General features: G+C 34.3%; 3 non-coding genes across 3 annotated transcripts; 2 read left to right on the top strand and 1 right to left on the bottom strand.

Moving 5' to 3' along the window:
- Positions 1 to 551: 551 nt before the first annotated feature.
- On the top strand, positions 552 to 622 carry TRNAG-CCC (transfer RNA glycine (anticodon CCC)). Its single transcript has one exon. It is a non-coding gene; the product is annotated as a tRNA-Gly (tRNA).
- A 6,780-nt stretch (positions 623 to 7,402) lies between these two features.
- TRNAF-GAA (transfer RNA phenylalanine (anticodon GAA)) lies at positions 7,403 to 7,475 on the bottom strand. The gene has a single exon. It is a non-coding gene; the product is annotated as a tRNA-Phe (tRNA).
- A 4,691-nt stretch (positions 7,476 to 12,166) lies between these two features.
- TRNAF-GAA (transfer RNA phenylalanine (anticodon GAA)) lies at positions 12,167 to 12,239 on the top strand. The gene has a single exon. It is a non-coding gene; the product is annotated as a tRNA-Phe (tRNA).
- Positions 12,240 to 12,681: the final 442 nt, after the last annotated feature.

Raw genomic sequence — 12,681 nt, 5'->3', positions numbered from 1 at the left:
CATGGTCCCACTATCCACGGTTTATTTAGATATAAATATTAGATATCTATAAATAGGTGACATTTTATTTATATATAGATGATTTTTATATAGAGATAGATTTATTAGACATTTGTTAAGAATTATAATTATTGTCTCATCATATGTTTAAACATATGTCGATGATAAAATATTATAAATGTTTGTTAAAATCGCAAATTTTCAATGCAAAATACATTCAGCTTATAAACGACAAAGTATTAGCTGTGACATCTTTTAAACTAATTGAACTTAGCGCGTTTGACAGTTCAGGCACTTCACGCATGTTTAGTTAAAAAAAGTAAAATCACTCTGAAATATGACACATTAATTTATAATTTCCAATAATTTATGTTTTGTATTGGAAAGCGATAGCACAATAACTACTGCTGAAGCAGTAACTTCTCTATTCTTTCTTCTCTGCTAGGATACCAATAAGCTTGTGATTGACTACATCATGATTTTAAAACCATACAGCGAACAAGAAATCTAAAATGTATGTAGTAAATTTTATATTCTCTACTTTATAATAAGCACTGCTGGTGTAGTGGTATCATGCAAGATTCCCATTCTTGCGACCCGGGTTCGATTCCCGGGCAGTGCAAATGCTCTTTTTTATCAAAATTTACAACTTTTATAACTGCAATTGTATGCGTAACAAGTATATGCAATTTTTCCCCAATAATATACTTTACTTACTAATATACTACTTACTTTAATAACAATATAAATTTTTGAAAAATTGTGAGATGTACCTTTAGGAAGTTTTATATCTATGGATATAAAACAATCTACGACTATGTGAAATAATAACATCGTATGCTTGGTTTGAATGATTCTGTTTTTAGTCATATACTCGTATATACATAGTAAATTTAGAAAGAAAATGATATACACAAATATAGTAAATTTTCATGTTTTCCCAGATCAATCCTTGGATACCAGTGAGCAGAGAAGCTATGCTTAAGGCTTTTTTTTCCTGATGAAAATCGATAGCCATCTCAGAACCAAAATATACAACTGAAAAATTATGTTAAGCATACGCTCCATGACCTGGCGTGAAAAATCTGCCGAGAGAACCTCTGCTTGGAACGCGTTTAGTATTCTTATTTGAGATAGGCGAGAGGCCGTTGGGGCCTTAAAGTTCTCGAGTTCCTTAAAAGTTCGCCCAAAAGGTGGACAGAAGACCTTGTTAATATCATCGGAGGACTCTGAATGCGGCTTACAACCGGTCCTATTGCAAATATAACCTCTCTAAGGTTTATGTGTATCAGTGAACATATATCTGCAAGATGATGATGAGGATGATAAAACTTAAGTAGATGCATCGTGAAGTGGTTTAACGCATGAAGGAGGTCTCCAAAGGGACCTAACTTGGAACACCAGTGGAGCGTAAAAGGAATGAATAAAAGATACTTAAGAAAGAGAATATAAAAGAAAAATTAAGTATAACCTGAAAACTCATTTTACCCTATTTTGTAGAATTGTTGCTCTACACAAGACTAAGGGAACGAGGGACCCCAAAAACAGAGGTCATTTAAAAATAAAAAAAAACTTGAGACACCTTGAGGTCCAGTTGCAGCACGCTGCCTTTATGGTGTCATCTCTATATTACATTTGAGTCCTTCCACGTCGCCTTTCCTAGTCCCATGTTCACCATTCTGGCAAACGCTTTCATCCAGAAACTTGTTATATAAATTAGTCTTGCCTGTCTAAGGCCTTAAGGTGATTTCTTAGCGGCGTATTTGTTATTAAATTCCCTAAGTTGACATCTATTAGTTTCATTTAAGACACCTTTAGTTATTTATGACTTCTTTCGTGGTCATTTTTCCTTCTTGTAGGCAGGGCACTGAGACACGATCATAAGTCGCAGGTTTGATTCGAAGGATTACAATCTTATATAATTCAGGCTTTGTGCATTAATTATATAAGGTTACCACTGCTCACAAATAAGCTTCCGAAGAATGAGCAGTAACGCTCTCTGTTTACCATGATACACAGCGATTGCCAACCCGCCTGCCAAACATGGCGATTATTGTATATCCTCCATAGATACCTTTTGATGAATCCTATGCCTTGCAATTCGTATCTATGGGCTGAATCAACGATATTGTAAAACCGTACAAAGTTGTCCACAAAAAAGTATTGATTCTATGGAATCTTGCTTTTTTCCCAATATTATATCTATAGCTTAATTTACTTTAATTTATCCATACTTTTATTTTTTTTTTCTTAATGGCCTCGGCTGTTGGGAGCCTCTCGTACCCCCTATCTAATTTGGAACAGGGACTTTATTTACACATAATTTTTTCAGAGTTTCATCATTATTCGACACTCACTTTCATACTTCTCAATTTCTTTTATCCTTCACAATATCTTGCAATTTTTGTTATTTCATTACTTCTTGCTTTCATCGCCTTCCTTTCCTCATCTTTTTTACTCTTAGGTGGCTATGGACATTTTTATTTTCCAATCTTTATCTTTATTTTTTGATATCACAGATTTGTTTGGATTTGAACTTTTTAATACATTGCTAGACTTGTCTTATATTCTATTATTATTTGATAAGTTCGTTTACATGTGCATTTATTTCATTTTTGGTTCCAGTTTTTCTATTTGGTTTTGTTTTAATATATTTAGAAAGGTATAAATACACTCAAGCATAGTACACTTCTTTCGAGAAATTCTATGCCTTATGATGGGCGTTTATAGACTGAAACGACCACAATGATAGTACGGGAATAACGTATTGATTAAAAATACATGATTTCTAATGGGCTATCATATTTCTCTTGAAACTAGTCAAAGTACTGATTACAAATAATAAATAAATTGCCTAACGAAGTAATACCTTAGACAAATCGTTGGACAGAAAGCCCGCTGTGATATAAATAGAATAAGAAAACTTTCTTGTTCTATTTATAAACATGAAATTAGTTATTTCATTGTATTCCAGCAATATCTATTATGGCATTAATGTTTGGGGAAATTCTTGGAAAGGACGGAAATAACTTTTTAAATGCTTAGTGATTAATGGAGAAATTGAAGGTATCCGAGGATCGCCTAATAAGGCTGTTGATATGACTCTATTAACTGATAGTCAGTTTACATGATATGATGAAAATCTTTATTGTAAAATATCATTAAATCTTTTTTTTTTCTTCAGTATAGACGAGGCTTGGGATATCCTTACGAGGTCGAATGAGGAGGTCCATAGGCGAATGAAACTATTGGAGTATGCACCGTAATCGCCACGCTTGGCAGGCGAGTTGGTGGCGGTGGTATTATGGTACGCATCTGGAAAATTGTTATTGGTCAGTGACAATCCTTTATAATTAATGCACAAAGTGTGAATTAGAGGTAAGTAAGGTAATCTTTTAACCCTAAATTAACAAGGTAAAGTATAAACAATAATAAAAATAAAAAAGGATCAATATATAGCTGCTTCCGCCATGCAGCAGTAGTCATGCAATAAATGCCAAATACAGAGTCTGGCACTAATCGGTGTAACGTACTCCAGAAGATGCCCTGTGGAGGGATGAAACACGTGTTGAGCGATTAAACGGTTGTAGTTGTGTAATTCACATTGTTTGCCGCATGCGCATTTATCAGCAGGCTGGAGGGCGGTGCACTTTATTGCACGACTACTGCTGCATGGCGGAAGTAAGTATAAATTGGTCCTTTTCTTACGAATCCGTGAGATAATAATAAAAATATTATATACGATATAAGTAATAACCCCCTTTAGCTCTATTCGACATGTTAAGAATAGGTACCATTATGTTATTATATATATTTTCACCGCTTTATGTAGCTAAAATCATTGAGATGACCAATATTTAGTTTTTCGTCTCTCCCGAAAAGTTGCATTTTTTTCAATAATTACGAACGATTTTGACTATATTTTAATTTTTGAGAATTTAAAAATTCTAACGTTCTACCATATCCTTATTAAAATATAATTTAAAGAATAATTTTCCGTTAATCGCTTCTATCAGGGATTATAATTGACACTTACCTTCTTACGTAATTGACATTAAAGCTTCTTACAAAAAAAAATTGTTCATAATCTTTTTAAAGAAATTTGCAATAAATCCGAACGGGCAGGGAGATGTGGCGTGGAAAGTTGAAATTGCTTGTGTATTGTAATAAGGTACGCTCGTAATATGCGTTCCTAATGGCTTCAGATGAAATAAATTTACCAAAATAACCTTATACTTTTTTATTAGGAACTTAAGCGGAAAATTTTCCTCGAGTGCTATAAATTTTAATACATTCCTCAGGTAAATTGGTTCATTTACAAAATAAATTCCTTACACGATGGTGAAGGTAAAAAAGATATTGAGGTTGAAACGAGGAAGACGTCACGCGAATGTGAGTGATTTAACTAAACTTCACTACAAATTCGTGTGTATAATCTAAAGCCTTTATTTTTAATTTTAAAACAACCAAAAATATTTTCAACTATTATGGATAAATTAAGAGCGTACCATAAAAAAGTTAAGCATTGCTGAAAATTGCTGAAAACATTAATATGTTTTCAGCAATTGCTGAAAACATTAATAAGTATAACTTCATGAAATGTCGAAGCCTCTTGTCACATCCATACCAGCATGAAGATAGTAAGAGAATTGTTTCCAAAAAAATTCACCTATAAGCCACAAAGTAGTCCAGACTTGTCATCTTGTGTTTTTTATAGAGACACCCCAAGGATAGAGTCTTTTAAAACTCTTCCAAAACACAATTCTAACTTAAACTTAAAGACAAGTTTTTGAAAATCGAAAATCTTCAGATTGTTTGAAAGAATGTTCTCGAAGATCTAGACTACACTTTGACAATATAATTTTTAAAAGGAAATTACATTTCCTACTTTTTTTAATAAAAATATATTTTTGTCAAAGCATATATATAGCATAGAACTATTAACTTTGCTAAGTTATTTTTTATATATAACATCATCATTTATTTAAAATTTTTTAGCTAAATCTTAATCAGTGAATATTGATCAAATGAGAAATAAATAAATAAAATATTTATTTATCTCTCATTTGATCAATAAATAAATTGATACACTGAAATACTTTATAATATTTTTTTTTCTATTGGAATGCCACATTACAATAACTTTTAGAAAAACAATAGCTGCTGGCATAGATAGTTTACAGTAAATCATGATGATAAAAGAATAAATATATAAGAAGAAAAAATAAAAAAAATATAAGGAAGGTATAAATAATCTGTCAAAATACTGCATTTATAAGGATTGTCATATTGAAAATATTCAGCATTTTCCAACACAATAGGGCTCCGGGAAAGGAGCGCCTACGTCTCGCTGGCAGGAAACTATTTGGCGCCATAAACAGACGCCATTTCCTACAAGATGGCCGCCCGCCCAGCCATGGGCGGCGAGCTTTTTTGCCGCTCATCGCTTCGAAACTACTCGGCTCGTTGTCGTTAAACAAAACGCTTTCAGAATTTTATATAAAGAAATTTTGAAGTAACATCACGTAAATTTTTATTTACTAGAACCTTAAGAAAAATATGTTTTTCATTTATAAGAATAATTAATTAATTATTTTTATCACAGAATATAAATCATAGTATACTTGTGTCATTTTTTTTTGAAAATTGACATATTTTCTCAACAGCTAAATCAAGTATAAATTCGATTCGGATACAGGCAAATACAAGCATCATACCCGGCATTTGATTTGGCACAATAAAACTTTCAAGTTAGACGGAGCATTGTCTTTATTGAGCGACCAACGGTGATTATGATAGACAAAGATAACGCTTTCAAACCGACCTTTAATGAATATCTAGTACTGGTTTCCAACGTGTCTAATCAAATGTCGAGCGCTGATTTTTACTTAATATACTCTTGTGTGTATTTATTGTATTGTGTAATAAAAACATAGTATAATTAAAAATTATACTGGGTCGAAAACAAAATTAAATTTCTTTTATCTTGTAAAGGTTTACTACTGATGAATCAAGTTATTGCAATAGCTACAAACAATTGTGCTACATACATGACAGTACACATGTTAATAATACATATGTTAATTACGAAAATTTATAAAATAAAAAAAATATACCATACCTTTAAAAATGTTAAACTATTGCGTGACTTTTTATATTTTAAACAACGAATTATATTTTCGAATAAAGAATACTCATTATTTAAATGAGTTCACTAAAACGAATTTTTAATCGGTTACAACTGGCAACTCCACACGCCTTATTAAATAAAACCTCTTTGGTACGTTAAAACATTCAAATTCATGTTGCATTATTTAAAAACAAATTCGATGTGTTGATAGAAGGTTGATAGGTTAAGTTTAACTTAGGGAGGTTCTCGAGGTGCAACCAGGAGCCAGTAGACACATTAAGTGAAGGTCCCCCACTAGTTGAACTGATGATATAGCCAAGGGCGCTGGCAGTTGTTAGATGCGGATAGCGCAAGCCCGGATAATATCCTGATTTTTGGTAGAGTCCTTCGCTTTGCATTTTTTCTTGTGGTCGTCTATTGGATGTGATATTGATAATGATGGTGGAGATGATGATTACGAATAAACGAAACGAAAGATGAAAATTATAAATGTCATTAAAACTTTTACTAATTACCTTTTTTTCCGTCTTTACCGCATAATGCTAATAAATCCGCTATATTACTACAAGCCATGGAAAGGTACTCATGATTCCTTAACGAGATCGAATCAAGATTGACGAGGTTCGTAGTCATTTTCGTCATAGCTGATTGGCAAGTTGAAGGCAGTGGCAGTCGGCAGGCCTCATGGCGGCCGAGAACTCAAACTTTTCAACACTCAAGACCATAAACTGGCAAGCTCAGCACAGGAAGTCAAAAAAGATTGCAGGATAATACTGAAACCAAGTTGTTTGCTACCGTTCTAATTGAAAAGCTATGGTGGAGGCCTAGTGTTCAGCTGTAAATGTCCTACGACTAGAATATTAATAACGACTGTGCAGTACATGATATTGTTGTAATTACTTTATCTGAGAATAGATACAATTAATCTACTCTCTGATAAAAGAATTACGTATGAACAATGAGATCGTGGGTCGCAAAAGCTCAGGAACAGGAATAAGGAACTGCAGGCGTGTTTATAACGTTCATAGCTTAACTAAGAAAGGGACTAATATATTGCTACTTCCGCTATACAGTAGTACTCGTGCAATGAAGTGCACCGCCCGACAATGCACAGTGCACTTCATTGCACGACTACTGCTGCATAGCGGAAGTATCTATACGTATGTCCCTTTCTTAGTTAGAATGGACTTCCGCAAGGTAACGCCTGCATCTATTAGATGTTCACGGCCTATTTTTTGCATGCAGTAATAAATATGATTTGTAAAAAAAATATGCCGAAACCCGGGATTGAACCAGGGACCTTTAGATCTTCAGTCTAACGCTCTCCCAACTGAGCTATTTCGGCTATGTTAACGTTAAACTAAATTATCAAATAAGGGTACAGTCGCTGTATTTCAATTTGAAATAAATTTACAAATTTATTTCTTCCCCAGGGCTGCGTAGGTCTAAAATAAACAAACATATTTACTTTGGTGTTTTATTAAATTAAAATAATTAATTATACTATGTATTACTAGCATAGGTCTCCTTTAATGATATCTATGGAGGAATATACCATAATCGACATGCTTAGCAGGCGGGTTGGCGATCACAGTGTATTATTATGGTACACAAAGGACACTGCTGCCCATCCTCTCCCATTTGTATTATTCATAGGTAGCTCATATATGCTTCGGTTTGAAATGGCAGAACGCTGAAAGGTTTTAACCTAAACCTTTCTCTCTCTCTCTCACTTTCCTTATCTCCTTTCTCCACCTCACGCGATTGGGAACGTCGTTTGCGGAAACTTTGCAAGCTTTGCTTCTTTCGCTATGGTATCTGCCCATCTTGTTTTCAGTCTTCATCTTCTGAACCTAAAAATGTTTAGATCCATAGCAACATTCCCGATGTATTCAGGAGATCTCCTCTTCACGTGTCCGTACCATCTAAGCCGATTCTCTTGTAGCTTATCGGCGATGTCACGTACCCCGAGGCTACCGCGGAAGTACTCGTTGCATATTTTATCGAGCCTCGTTACTCCGCACATCCACCGAAGCATCTTCATTTCTATGACTTGGACTGAACGGATATGTTGTTTCATAGCCTATGTTTCACTCCCATAGGTCAGAACAGGTCTTATCATGCTCTTACATATCAGGTCTTTAAGCTTCACTGGCATCTCACGATCACAGGTAACGCCAGTTTTAACCTGAACCTTTGTGAAGTAAATATACTTTGAGCGCTCCCTCTTTTTAGGGAAAAGTCAAACTTTTAAATCGGTTAAAAGGAAGCTCCATGGGGGGAGGTTAGGGCTGTCAAGTGAGTTTAACAAAGTCACCTGTCCACCTCTTGGGCCGAGTTCCCACGCTTCGCTTTCCTCTCCGCACTTTAGAACTTGAAGGCCCAAGGGGCTATCAATTCTTCACGCTATGTCACCTATCTACTGCCATTTAAACTAGCGAAACCGTTGAGCTGTTGGTACTTTCGTTCATCTACGGAACACTCCCTTGGAAGCTCGAAGTGAAAGACCAGTTTCTACTGCCGTATTGAACCGAAGAAGAGTATATCAGAGGATCTAAATTAATTAAATCAAAGCAAGGAGTCACTCAGACAGACTCCCATGAGAGATTCTTACCAGTTGGTATATTGTAATCCGTTGTAATAATGTATTCCCTCGAAAAGTAATTATGAAACGCAGCTGTATCTTTGATAAAATTACTCTTTATTGTCAATTTCCACGCAGCTCGCCGACGATGTTTTATAATGAGGGCTTCACCCGAGGGACTTCGTGCGAATGCCGCTCCCATTTCGAATAATAAGAAGCTCTCAAAGTAAAACCCAAAAATTATTATTACTAAAGCTCTGTTTACTTATTACTCTGTATTAAATTTGCTATGTAAATTCAAATTAAAATTCCAAATCTTTTTAATTCGAAGTTAGATAAATTAAATCTCATATTGACGTACAGACAAATATAACTTTATTATTAACATACATTATTAACATTGAAATAGACTGAAAACTAACCAATCATTCACAGTGTGTTTTATCTTTCAGAAAGTCATTTACAGTGTAGTAAGCCTTTGGACACAAAACTCTTTTAACAATTTTTTAAATATAGAACCTTTCTGAACATATTCTAGAATGTTATTGTAAAAGCGCATACATTGCTCAAGATTCACTTCCTCCATCAAGTAAAGATTAAATTTGATTTACAAAATTCGTTGTGCATTGTTATAATCTGTGCTAAATTGTCGCATTATTTATGGGTATGTTATTTTGATACCTTTATCCAATCCTGAGCAATGGTATCCCAGTGTTAAGGACTGAGATTTGCGATCGTAGGTTTCGGGTGTTTTTCCTAGGATACAATATTATATAATTCACACTTTGTGCATTGATTGTAAAGGATTGCCACTGCTCACAAACAAGTTTCCAGAGGATGCGCAGCATCTGTCCTCTGCGTACCAAGCGTGGCGATTATGGTATATTCTACCATTAATATATTTTGGGGGGGGGGGTTAGCGTGGGGTTACCGTGGACTGGGACGTGGTCTGTGGACTAAAATAACGACGATTCAATCTTCAAGTTACGCAACTTTCCACAGAAACTTATTACATATTAAAACTGAGCACCGACCTCCTTGAAACAAAATTTTAATCTCTATCATGTGACTTCATTTAAAAGATGATCCTTCTATCAGAAACAAGATGTCCAACGCTGGAGGTAGGCCTCCGCCATTAATTCCCAATAGAACAGGGAGGAAACGAAGTCCTGTTATGTAGATATTTAAAATAAAAAAGTTACAATAAATTTTCAATTCAAAATTATATTCGTTATGTACTATTAGTAATACAAATTTTTAAATTTACATTTCAATTAGTTATTATGTACAGCAGTTCGATCGCGAAAGCTTCTTTTGTAATTCTATTAGATTTACTTACGAAATTAATTTAAATGTAACCTTTATCTCTCTTGAGAGGTTTAACTTTAGCAGAAAAATATCGATAAAAGGTCAACAAAGAGCACAATGACGAGTTTATTTCGTTATCACGTCACGAACTTTGAATTTTAAGATGATTATCGATTCGATTTGCTTATAGATTGAAATTAATGTCAAAAGTCAATACATTCCTATTATTACTTTACACTTTAATAATATACTTATCAATAAGGAAAGTTAATTTCTAGAGTTAAGAATGATAGAGATAGGAATGAAGGTAGAGGTGGAGATAGTTGTGAAAGTAGAGGAGAATGAAAAGGTGGAAGTAGAGAAAGAGTTAGAGGTTGAGGTGATGGTAGGTGGGAATAGACTTGGAGGTAAAGATGCAAGTAGAGGTTGAGAAAAGTGGGGAAAGATATGGAGGTTGAAGTAGAAATAGATGTGGAGGTCGAGATAAATGTAGAGCTAGATGCGGAGGTAGTAGTGGGGGGCAAAGGTTCAGGCAGAAATGGAGAAAGAGGTAAAGTTAGAGGAAGGTGTGCAGGTTGACATAGAAGCAGAAGTGGAAGTAAAAAGAGAAGTAGAAGTCGAGATAGATATAGATACTCGTATTAAAGATCAAGCTCATTTGATCTAACATATTATGGTAATAATATGTGAAAATATTGATGATGCGCGTGAAAAGAATATCATCGGCAATTTGCATTTAGTACAAAATATTGTCTTGTCTTGGCGTCATACCAATGTACACGCTATTGATATCCAGGCGTCATCCCACGTGGATCCACTTTAAGTCGTAAATCCACCTCTTATCCTTTATAAAATTTATATTATATGTTCTCCTGCAACGCTATATGTTGTAGTAAATAAATAAATATTTTCAGTTAACGTCGCAATCCTTCCTGAAAATCCGTGCGGTTCCACGAATGGGGTCGGAGCTTTTATAGCGCTCATAAATTTGACAATATTTAGGTGGCCGTTAGTGGTTGTGTCTTGGATTAAACAGGATAAAAATATATAATGTAAAGTTTTATTCTATTTGTTTATTTATATATACACAAACTTGTTATACAAAATATTGTACTAAATTATTAAAGGCCATCAGTTTGGTATTATTTTCTTGGAGAGATCGTTTACATGATCTTTTTGTTTTTTTATAATTATTATTATTAACTCACAAAATGCATCAGAATTTGGTTCTCAATAAACACTTTAATAAAGTCATTTATCAATGAAGCCATCTATTTCCAGATCTTAAAAACAATCATATCATTGTTTACTAATCTATGTATCCACATTTTATTGAGTCAATTATTTAAACGCAATGATCTCTTGTCGATATTGTCTAGTTTTTCCTGAATGATTTTTGTTTCGTTGAAAACATTGCTCAGTTTAATTTTCATGTCTTTATTTATGTTCTTCGTGAACATTTGTCCTGAGTGTTTTTAGTTGTTACGTTGTTGATCGTTCTCTTGTCATGTCTCATATGTATGTTTGACGTTGACTCTCATAGAATTTTCTATTTAATTTAAATAATCTTGAAATGGTAAGATCCGAGGAAGAACAAAGAACACCGATGTAGCTTAAAGAATACCTAGTCTGAGGTGACAACGGGCGGAGCACATCGCTGGTCATTGGGGGCGGTAAACACGATATGGGTAGCTCTCTCACTACATGAACCGGTCGCGATAATCCACTTGATGCGAGCAGGGCAGGATCGGTCAAAGTGGCCATCTTTGCTTTGCTTTGGGCATCTATCTGCTGAAATAAAGAAGGATTCTTCTGTTAGATTTAGCATATTTACCATTTCCATTTCAGCTTGAAATTCTGTATTTAAGCATGTAATAAACGTGTCTCCTCTTTTGATCTTAGCGTTTAGGGAAGAGAGTTAAAGCCTTTTCTTTTCTTAATAGGTTTGATAACTATGTGAATGTGTCTAAACTAATGTGAATTATACATAAGACCGTGTACCAAGAATCGAACCCGCGACATACGATCACATCTCTCAATCATCTACCACTGGGCTACCAATGCCCAGGTTATAGTACGGTTGTTATTTCTTTATGTTGATATATAAAAATTTATTCTGAGACAATTTTACCCAAGGTAACATAGCCGAAATAGCTCAGTTGGGAGAGCGTTAGACTGAAGATCTAAAGGTCCCTGGTTCGATCCCGGGTTTCGGCAATTTAAAAAGATATTTCGATTACTGCTACGCAAAATTCATTTTGTTTTCATTTATGTTCTATTTTAATTTAAGACATTAACGAGTTATTTACCCGGCAAAAATAATTGTTTGTAAATGTCGGAGAACTAACCTCTATGGTGTTTTTAAAAAGTGTGATATCAGCAACCTTAAGATAAGTAATATTATTTAGATGATTAAAACCCAATACTAATGCACGGTTTTGAAAAATCTTTTTATATCAAACGCAGGCTTGTTATTATGTATTCATTTATTTATCTATTAAAAAATTAATTAAAAATGTTGACGAGTAAACCCAGATGAGACACGTGTTGTGCAAAACCGTGCGGTGCATCTGAACATATTTGTGTATCGTATCGAACTTGTTTGAACTGATTCCCGGTAGGTTACCACACACAGCATAACAATGTCATCAGAGATCAT

The sequence above is a fragment of the Battus philenor genome, unplaced genomic scaffold (assembly GCF_028537555.1).
Source record: "Battus philenor isolate CCGP_79_NKW_IND1 unplaced genomic scaffold, ilBatPhil1.0.hap1 SCAF_15, whole genome shotgun sequence".
NCBI classification, from domain to species: Eukaryota; Metazoa; Arthropoda; class Insecta; order Lepidoptera; family Papilionidae; genus Battus; species Battus philenor.
This window is presented reverse-complemented; position numbering and strand designations above follow the sequence as displayed.